Source organism: Telopea speciosissima, chromosome 4, assembly GCF_018873765.1.
Source record: "Telopea speciosissima isolate NSW1024214 ecotype Mountain lineage chromosome 4, Tspe_v1, whole genome shotgun sequence".
Taxonomy (NCBI): Eukaryota; Viridiplantae; Streptophyta; class Magnoliopsida; order Proteales; family Proteaceae; genus Telopea; species Telopea speciosissima.
The window spans coordinates 33,854,248-33,864,488 of record NC_057919.1 but is presented as its reverse complement, the minus strand read 5'-3'; the positions used below and the strand labels follow the sequence as shown (position 1 = coordinate 33,864,488).

Sequence of the window (10,241 nt, the reverse complement as noted above, 5' to 3'; positions counted from 1 at the left end):
ATCGAGTGAAGGAGATGGCCTGCTGGAACTATGGTGTAAAGTTGGAATAGATCTGATGGTGGGAAGGGGCTGGACAGGATAACTAGGGTTTAAAACAATTAGGGTTTTAGGGGGATCGATCAGGATTAGGTTGGATGGAGAAGAAGGAAACTTACAGGGAATTAAAAATAACTCACTGGTTTGATCTCCTTCAAAGGTAGCAACAGCTTGATGTAGCTTGATAGCAGAAAAGAAGAACCTCCGGATCATAAACAAATGCAAGGAGTCACCGGAGTCCACAAGTCCTTCACCTTGAGATCCACAAGGCAGCACTCACACAAGGGGAGCTATGGCAGTAGCAGCAAAGGCAGCAACAAACGAAATTTTTAAACTCTAAATATTGTGGGGGAGCCTCCCACGTTTTCTATTTAATAATAAGAGGCCAATGGCCCAATCCTATTACAAATCAAAGTCTTGCCTCACTTAAAATCGTGGAGGGGGGGAACCCAAATAAAACAACTTAAAATTTAAAAGGTAAAAAGACCTATCTACCCTTAAAAACTTAAAATAGAAGAAATCACTTAAACTAGACCAACTTAAATTGAACCAATTGGATGCAACCAATTTGAATCGGTTCAATTAAAAACTTAAACATAAAACTAAGAATAGAACTGAAATAAACAAAAACTTAAACTAAATATAGAACTGAAATAAACAAAAACTTAAAAATAAAACTAAGTATAGAACTGAAATAAACTAAGTATAAGACTATACTACGGCTCCTACTATGACCCTATGCTTAGGTGGTTTCTTCAACCCAAGGAGGCTTGGATCTACATCACCGTCCACTATTCTTGGCCTTAAATCACCTATGGAAATATTGTATGTTATACCCGCACCCCGGGAGTATAATTAATTATTAATTCTTCCCTGTGACGTGTAGTTATCACTACCACGTATGCCGGTGAGTTGTTCTCACTGGTGGTCAAACCCAGCTATACTGACCATAGTACGAGGTTGCCTGTGGAAACTAGTCGGGACCATGGAGGTTGCCCCTTGACGTGTCAGGGGTAAGTAGTTGACCAAATTTTATTGTGTGCTTACTGCCCTCTCAAAGCCCTCGAAGTGTGGTCCAAAGGCCCTGACCTCTTATGGTGGGAACCACCTTCCTACTCGCATCGGATGCAAGGTTACTGGCTGCCTCCGACCCTGCATCCAATGCTGCTGACAAGGACTCTTGTGGGTGAGACCCTATGGCTAAGGTGCTATGGGTGTCCTGCCATGTTTGACCCTACCCAAATAGACCCTAGGTTACACTTATGAGGCCTTATCCAAACAGGCCATTAAAAGTGATTTTCTATATGAGAGAGAGGGGTAAGACTATTCCTTAGTCTTTCTTTTTCTTTTCTTTCCTAACCTAATCGTGAAAAGGAGGAGAGCTTTGAAGAGAGGAGGCGGCAAGGAGGAGAAGAAGGAGAAGGAAGGGAAGAAGAAGAAGGAAATGGCTTGGGTTTGGAGCTTTAAAGAGGGCACATCTTGTGTATCTCAGACCAGGTAAGCCAAGTGCCCCTTTTCCCCCCTTTTTCTCTCTTTCCCCTTTGCTCGTTTGAGCTTGGGTGGTTCTTTGGTTGCAGCCCCAAGATGGGGATTTCTTTTTGAAACCCAAAGGGTTAGCTCGAGTCATGTGTAGTTTCCCCTTGTAGGATGCTTTCCTATTTTCATTATATTCCTATAAAGACCTCTATTTTGACCTCTTGCTGAATCTATTTGATTCTAAAGCTTCAACCACCAAAGAAAACCCCAAATCTGGATTTTTGAGCTTTTGATCCTTTAAACCCCCTTAAATCTTTGAATGTTGGGTGTTTCTAAGACCCAAATAGACTCCAAGACACCCCTCCCTTGTCCCTTGAGGCTTAGAGAACCAAATGGGACAACCCTGGGCTTTTAAAGACCTTGAAATCACACTTGGGTTGCATCGGAGGCAAGATGCGTGAGTCCGATGTTTGCCTCCGATGTGTCCCGAGCTGCAGGGAAGGTCGGAGGCAAGACTCGCGTGAGTCCGATGTTTGCCTCCGATGTGTCCCGAGCCAGGAAGGTCGGAGGCAAGGTCGGAGGCAAGACTGCGTGAGTCTGATGTTTGCCTCCGATGTGGCCTAAGCCTGCAGGAAGGTCGGAGGCAAGGTCGGAGGCAAGCCTGCTGAGTCCGACGTTGCCTCCGATGCAATTTTTAAGGCTTATAACTTATGTAAACTGTGGGGTTTCTCTATGAGGCCTCCCCTACACTCTCTCACACTCTTATTCACTTCCATAGGCACCAACATATGTGCAATGCAGTGATTTTGAGCGGGAATCGTTGCGCTTATACAAATTTCATTTGAAGTAATTGGTGAGTGGGTTTGGGTGACTGTTTGAGCTTGTTTACTATTGCTTATTCATGCATTTATGAATTATATTGTGATATTATCATTCAAGCATGATTGCATATTTGCATTTATTTTTATTCGATGATGATGATTTGGATGATATGGATTTGTGTTGGGTTCCGGTCTGGGAAGTATCGGCACCGGAACCCCGTGATACGTGGAATTGTATATTGCATCTCATTCTTGCTCGTATGCGCCGTGTTGTTGGTACCGGTGTTAGATGGAATGGGACGTTGACACACCCGGATGTACCTCTCAACACGATAGGATTCATGTAGTATATTTGTGGTTAGGCTCAGTTCCCTATGCTACGACCCTTACCAACAGGGGTTTAGGTGTTGGGTAGCCAGAGCACCTGCTGCCTGTGGAGAGTTAGAGAGGCCAGGCCAGGGTAGTAATGGTTATCGGGTCTCGCTCCGGGTGGTGATGACTACGACCGGCGCGGCTCCATAGTAATAATTGAGGTTGCATTGTGGTGAGAATGGAAGGATCCACAATGTCTTCCCGAGTTATTGCGTAGAGCATATACCCATTGACTTAACATTGTGTGTTAGGTGGTAAATGAATTAATAATAGCATGCACCATAGACTATTTGTGATTGTGTGATTGTGCATCCCCTTTTCTCTCTCACTAGCTCGGTGGAGCTAACCCCGGTACACATTCTTTTTAGATTTGGATGCGATGATTACTGTGGAGCCGAGACAGGATCGAGGATCATGGCGATGGTTGCCCATGATGATTGTGCCTACGGGTTGTACTGCTATTCTGGGATCGTTCCGCTTTTATTATTATTTTAGAGCATTGTGCTTTTGTATAAACTTTTATGTTTTACCTTTTTGGTAGCTACTTGATGGTCATAGGAATTTTGTAACTATGTTACTTATTATCATTAGCCAATGAACATCTTATAATCATTTCATTTACGCTTTCGCAAACTCTGACCTGTCTTGGAATGTAATATTCCTTTGTCTTTCGTACTCTGATAGTATTGTATTTTAATATTGGTTTATGACTGTGAGTTGGCCACTGCATCGAGATCCTGGCGGTGAGGTGGGATGACGCGTGTCACCCCAATCATACCCTGATATTGTATTCTATCCCTTGTCGGGATAGGGGTGTGACAACATGGTATCAGAGCCAATGATGCTCTGCACCAACCACAGTCTTGCGGACTCTTGATTTACTCTCCACAATTAGGTTCTAAATTAAAAATCTTCAAGAACATAAATGATTGTGTGCAGACATAGGAGAAGACTGATTGTGGTGAAACAATAACTTAGAAGATAATAGGCAACATGAAACTTAGGAATTGAACCATAGGCTGTTAAGCTACAACTATGTAATTGCTTGGTTGAGTCTTAAGTAGGTCATAGATGGGCAACTATATGTTAAAATTCATAAATAATAATGAATCAATTATAATCACCCACAATTATCAACAATAAATTAAACAAGAAAGAATTAAGTAAATACATAGAGATACATATAAGATTAATTACAAATATCAAATTGTTCCAAATTTTCTTGGGAGGCAATCATATCCTTCCTATTTCAACATTCATGATTTCATCTATTCCAATAAAAACATATGACTCCATCCTGCTCAATCAAGAGATACCAATCTAAACACCATAATTGTTCCAGATTCTCTGTTTGGCCATAACTGTGCCTTTCCCAACTCAGAATGCAAGACCCCATTTGTTCCAACTCAAACATTTGATTATGTTCATCTCAGATTAAATATACAAGTCTACCATTTCTAAAAGTTCCCAGTTGTTCATCCTAAGACAAGAACTAGAAGAACTGATCCGAGATAACTTCAATTTGTTGAGAGAAAGTTGGGATAGTCATTTGCACCACCGCCACCATCGCGACCAAGAAAGGTGTTGATGTCATCTACCCCTCTCTCGATACCCTCTAGGCGCCGAGTTTGGTCGAAGAGTTGCTTCGTGACCTCATCGAAGCCATCCACCACTCATAGGTTCAACCGCCTTATGATCGTCAGAATGTCAATACCTCCCACCTGATGAAGGTATAGGGATTCCTTCTAGGTGAACAATAGGTCTTTGCTCCTCCAATGGACATGTTGATAACGCCGATCAACTGTGCTGCAGTGAAGGCTATAGGAACCCCCTTGACATATGAGACAACCTGATAATTTTGTATGCCCGGGTTCTCGGTGTCCAGATTTGTATAGAAATGGCGAATGAGTTTCAAGTAGTATGGTTCAGGAAGGTTGAGAATGTTGGTCCACCTCAATGCCTCAAATCTCTGCCCCACCTTGTAAGCTTGAGATCATCCAACACTACATCCCGCCCTTCCATTATATTTCTGAAGCGGAAGTAGTCTCGATAAAGCTCTTGGTCCTCTATCTTTTGGAACCATAGTGGATCTAGGACAGTTGGTGCAATTTGTTCTACGCATGTACGTCGTGTTCTTGGAGCCATTGATTGTTTTAACCTGCAGCCAAAAGCCAAGTAGATAGCAAAGTAATACCTTGAATGTTAAGGCCTAAGTAGATGATCAATGTAAGGTTATGGGGTTTAAAACCTAGCCTTTGATTCTTTTTTCAAGGCAATTAAGTTACAGCAGGATTCTTAGGCTAAAAAATTCTGATTTTTTTATCAAATTGTGATCTAAGAAGTTGGAGAAAAAGGAAAGGCATGGCCATTATGTGAATGACATGATAAATAATGAAGATTCATGGTCATAATATGCCTAAAAAGTAATATTTTATACAAAATAGTGGGTTCAAGCAAGAAATGGGTTTATTCAATCATGGAGCATGCCTTAAACTTCAAAGAAAATTTTCAGATTTTGTGGTTGAAAGTTTGAATCTTGGGAAACAAGTAAATATGATTTGTGACAACTCGGAGAATGTAAGCTAAGCCCTATCTAGTAAGACTGAATCAAATATGGCAAAAGAGAAGAGGAAAGATTCTAAGTATTTTATCAACAATCATGTATACAAGAAAATATGTTTGAAGATAAGACAATGTGATAGTTTTCTATGAGATTTTATGGCATGTAAAGAATTAGATTTGAACTTGGAGAGTTTTTCCAAAATATTGTGATTTGATAACTTTACCACAATCAAAACCTGAACATAATCCTAGTAAAATTCAACTAGACTTGACAAACATAGCAAGAGTCTCTAAAATGCTTGCAAAGACTTGAAAATTTATAAAAGATGCAATAATCAAACAAAGATCCAATAACTTAGTGTCATCGATCAAATAGGACTTGATTTACACCTAAAAACCCTAGTTTCGGCCAATCGATTTGGTATGAATTTGGTGTACATGGCCATGGGATTACAAGCAAAATCAAGACATGATCACAACTTGAGATGATTCATCCCAAATCCAAGAAAGAGAAAGTAGGAATGAGAAGAAAGTCATATCATGAACAAGTAAGAGTTGAACCTTGAGGCTTAAGATTACAAGAAAACCACCTAAGGGGAGCTTAAACGGAAGTCCCTGTAGAGCTTTTTCTCCCTGCGGTTATGTCCTTTTCTTTGGAGCCAAAAAAAAAAATGAGTTTTAAAACTCGTGGCTCTGTTTTGTTAAAATTCTACGAACAGACGAACGAACGGATCCACTTGTCGTGAATCCGCTCTGCACAAAACTTGAAATTATCATTTTAAAACTGTGCGGATCAACGAACGGATCCACACTCATGCGTCCATCCGTAGATCCGTTTGACTTCAACTCTCTCGGCCTTTGAGACTTCTGAGACCGGACGAACGAACGGATTTGCATTCCACATCCGCCCGTTAGTCCGCTCTACCTATTTTCACGGAGGAGCCACGAATGCACCCGGAGTGCTGACGTCGCTCGTGAGTCCACCCGATTTTCTTTTAAGATTTTGAGCCTATTTTGGAGACCTTTTGACCACACCTATATGTGATGATCTTGTGCCTATACCCTAGATCGGACACCCCTGTTGTGTGACCCATTTGTGGGGACCACATGAGTCTAGTTAATACCTAAAAATTGAAAGAGGTTAGGACTTGTACCCGACTGGGCCAGCTAATAAGAACTAGCAGGCATTGGTAACCGCTGTGACTCCTCTCTTACCTAAAAGGAGAAGAGTTACCCTTGAGGATGAAGATCCTTAGACCCTATGAATGTAAGGACTCAAACCTTATGGATAGGGAAACCTAAATCTATGCGGGTAGAGACCCTTAAGGGGGTGCGTAGAATCTAAACCTGTGGGTAGGTACTAGGAAAGGAAAGTAATAGGCTGGTTTGGGCTATTTATTTGAGTAAGCCATGAAGGTCACGTGTATTTGGAAGTCACTCATAACACCTCAAGCTAGTGATGACTCTATTTGGACTTTACTTGGTCCATCCAAACCTTGTTTAGACTCATAGAGAAAGTCCTACACCGTGATTCGACTCTCCAAAGAAAGGACTTAGCGAACCGTACCTGAGAACTTCTTGTTCTGGTGGATTGACCTAGATGACAGATATGTCCATAGGAATTTGAATGTAATTATTGAATCTATGCTTACATATTGGTGTGATATATATATATAGTTATCCCTTAGAACCTTGGACTTGTGTGACTAGAGTGATTCTCTGGTACTATAAGTATGACTTACCTCGACCTTCTTGTGAAACTAGTTGGAGCCCCGACCTTGGTTGACCAAACCTTAGGGTAATGAATAATGAATTTAATGACCGAGTAGGTTAATTTATTGAGACCTGCTTGAAGAGTTGACTTGGACCAAAACTATTAAAGGGTTATTGGTTCTCGAAAGAGGACTGATGTGGACTCTTCCTTGTGGGATAACTGTGTAGTAGGTTTAAAGGTTGTGAAAGTTGAAACTGAAGGATGTAACAAGACCTTCTCCAACGCAGAGATATGAATGGGGTAATGGATCACCAAATGCGTTCCTCCGTCGGGGAGTGAACAATAGGAGATTCCATCAATATTCCAAATCATTCTAAAGTTGGGTTAGGTAATGAGACAACCGGATGTGAAAGCCTTCGAATGTAAACCCTATGTTGGGTCATGGACAAGTTAAATCCTCGTAACCCAAGAATGACCAGTGTAATCGAAGGCTAGAGTGGTATCACCCGATCCGGAAGATCTAGGGAACCTTTGTTCCTTGAGACTTAACTTAGTAGTTGGAACCCTGTTTTCCTAGGGTTATTGTGAACCACACCCCTGTGGTAATGTGACCCTGTATGAAAAAGAGAGTTGTGGAACCTGACTTGCTGTGACATGTAGGCACTGCCTCATCTTGACCCGACCTTTGACTTAGTTTAAGATGTGGGTGACTTGGGATGTTGTTATCCAACAACCCTTATCACTTGAGACCCTAGCTGCCTCAAATTTCGGGGATGAAATTTCTTGTAAGGTGGGGAGAATGTTATACCCGCACCCCGGGAGTATAATTAATTATTAATTCTTCCCCATGACGTGTAGTTATCACTACCACGTATGCCGGTGAGTTATTCTCACTGGTGGTCAAACCCAGCTATATTGACCATAGTACGAGGTTGCCTGTGGAAACTAGTCGGGACCATGGAGGTTGCCCCTTGACGTGTCGGGGTAAGTAGTTGACCAAATTTTATTGTGTGCTTACTGCCCTCTCAAAGCCCTCGAAGTGTGGTCCAAAGGCCCGACCTCTTATGGTGGGAACCACCTTCCTACTCGCATCGGATGCAAGGTTACTGGCTGCCTCCGACCCCGCATCCAATGCTGCGACAAGGACTCTTGTGGGTGAGACCCTATGGCTAAGGTGCTATGGGTGTCCCGCCATGTTTGACCCTACCCAAATAGACCCTAGGTTACACTTATGAGGCCTTATCCAAACAGGCCATTAAAAGTGATTTTCTATATGAGAGAGAGGGGTAAGACTATTCCTTAGTCTTTCTTTTTCTTTTCTTTCCTAACCTAATCGTGAAAAGGAGGAGAGCTTTGAAGAGAGGAGGCAGCAAGGAGGAGAAGAAGAAGAAGGAAATGGCTGCTGGGTTTGGAGCTTTAAAGAGGGCACATCTTGTGTATCTCAGACCAGGTAAACCAAGTGCCCCTTTTCCCCCCTTTTTCTCTCTTTCCCCCTTGCTCGTTTGAGCTTGGGTGGTTCTTTGGTTGCAGCCCCAAGATGGGGATGTCTTTTTGAAACCCAAAGGGTTAGCTCGAGTCATGTGTAGTTTCCCCTTGTAGGATGCTTTCCTATTTTCATTACAATCCTATAAAGACCTCTATTTTGACCTCTTGCTGAATCTATTTGATTCTTAAGCTTCAACCACCAAAGAAAACCCCAAATCTGGATTTTTGAGCTTTTGATCCTTTAAACCCCCTTAAATCTTTGAATGTTGGGTGTTTCTAAGATCCAAATAGACTCCAAGACACCCCTCCCTTGTCCCTTGAGGCTTAGAGAACCAAATGGGACAACCCTGGGCTTTTAAAGACGTTGAAATCACACTTGGGTTGCATCGGAGGCAAGACTGCGTGAGTCCGATGTTTGCCTCCGATGTGTCCTGAGCCTGCAGGGAAGGTCGGAGGCAAGACTGCGTGAGTCCGATGTTTGCCTCCGATGTGGCCTAAGCCTACAGGAAGGTCGGAGGCAAGGTCGGAGGCAAGCTCGAGTCCGACGTTGCCTCCGATGCGCTTTTAAGGCTTATAACTTATGTAAACTGTGGGGTTTCTCTATGAGGCCTCCCCTACACTCTCTCACACTCTTATTCACTTCCATAGGCGCCAACATATGTGCAATGGAGTGATTTTGAGCGAATCGTTGCGCTTATACAAATTCCATTTGAAGTAATTGGTGAGTGGGTTTGGGTGACTGTTTGAGCTTGTTTACTATTGCTTATTCATGCATTTATGAATTATATTGTGATATTATCATTCAAGCATGATTGCATATTTGCATTTATTCTTATTCGATGATGATGATTTGGATGATATGGATTTGTGTTGGGTTACGGTGCCAGGAAGTACTGGCACCGGAACCCTCGTATTACGTGGAATTATATATTGCATCTCATTCTTGCCTGTATGCGCCGTGTTGTGCTGGTACCCGGGTGTTAGATGGAATGGGACGTTGACACACCCGGATGTACCTCTCAACACGATAGGATTCATGTAGTATATCTGTGGTTAGGCTCGGTTCCTATGCTACGACCCTTACCAACAGGGGTTTAGGTGTTGGGTAGCCGAGCACCGCCTGTGGAGAGTTAGAGAGGCCAGGCCAGGGGTAGTAATGGTTATCGGGTCTGCCTGCGGGTGGTGATGACTACGACCGGCGCGGGCTCCATAGTAATAATTGAGGTTGCATTGTGGTGAGAATGGAAGGATCCACAATGTCTTCCCGAGTTATTGCGTAGCATATACCCATTGACTTAACATTGTGTGTTAGGTGGTAAATGAATTAATAATAGCATGCACCATAGACTATTTGTGATTGTGTGATTGTGCATCCCCTTTTCTCTCTCACTAGCTCGGTGGAGCTAACCCCGTGTACACATTCTTTTTAGATTTGGATGCGAGATGATTACTTGTGGAGCCAGAGACCGTGACCGAGGATCATGGCGATGGTTGCCCATGATGATTGTGCCTACGGGTTGTCTTGCGTTACTTGGGATCGTTCCCGTTTATTATTATTTTAGAGCATTGTGCTTTGTATAAACTTTTATGTTTTACCTTTTTGGTAGCTACTTGATGGTCATAGGAATTTTGTAACTATGTTACTTATTATCATTAGCCAATGAACATCTTATAATCATTTCATTTACGCTTTGCAAACTCGACTTGTCTTGGAATGTAATATTCCTTTGTCTTTCGTACTACGATATTATTGTATTTTAATATTGGTTTGAGTT

The 10,241-nt window shown here is 42.3% G+C and overlaps 1 long non-coding RNA gene across 1 annotated transcript in view; it reads right to left on the bottom strand.

The window, feature by feature from the left end:
- Positions 1–358: 358 nt before the first annotated feature.
- Positions 359–10,241, bottom strand: part of LOC122659859 — a 12,328-nt gene continuing 2,445 nt past the window's right edge. The window contains exon 3 of the long non-coding RNA XR_006332566.1: positions 359–370. This is a non-coding gene — a long non-coding RNA (uncharacterized LOC122659859). The remainder of the gene's footprint in view (positions 371–10,241) is intronic.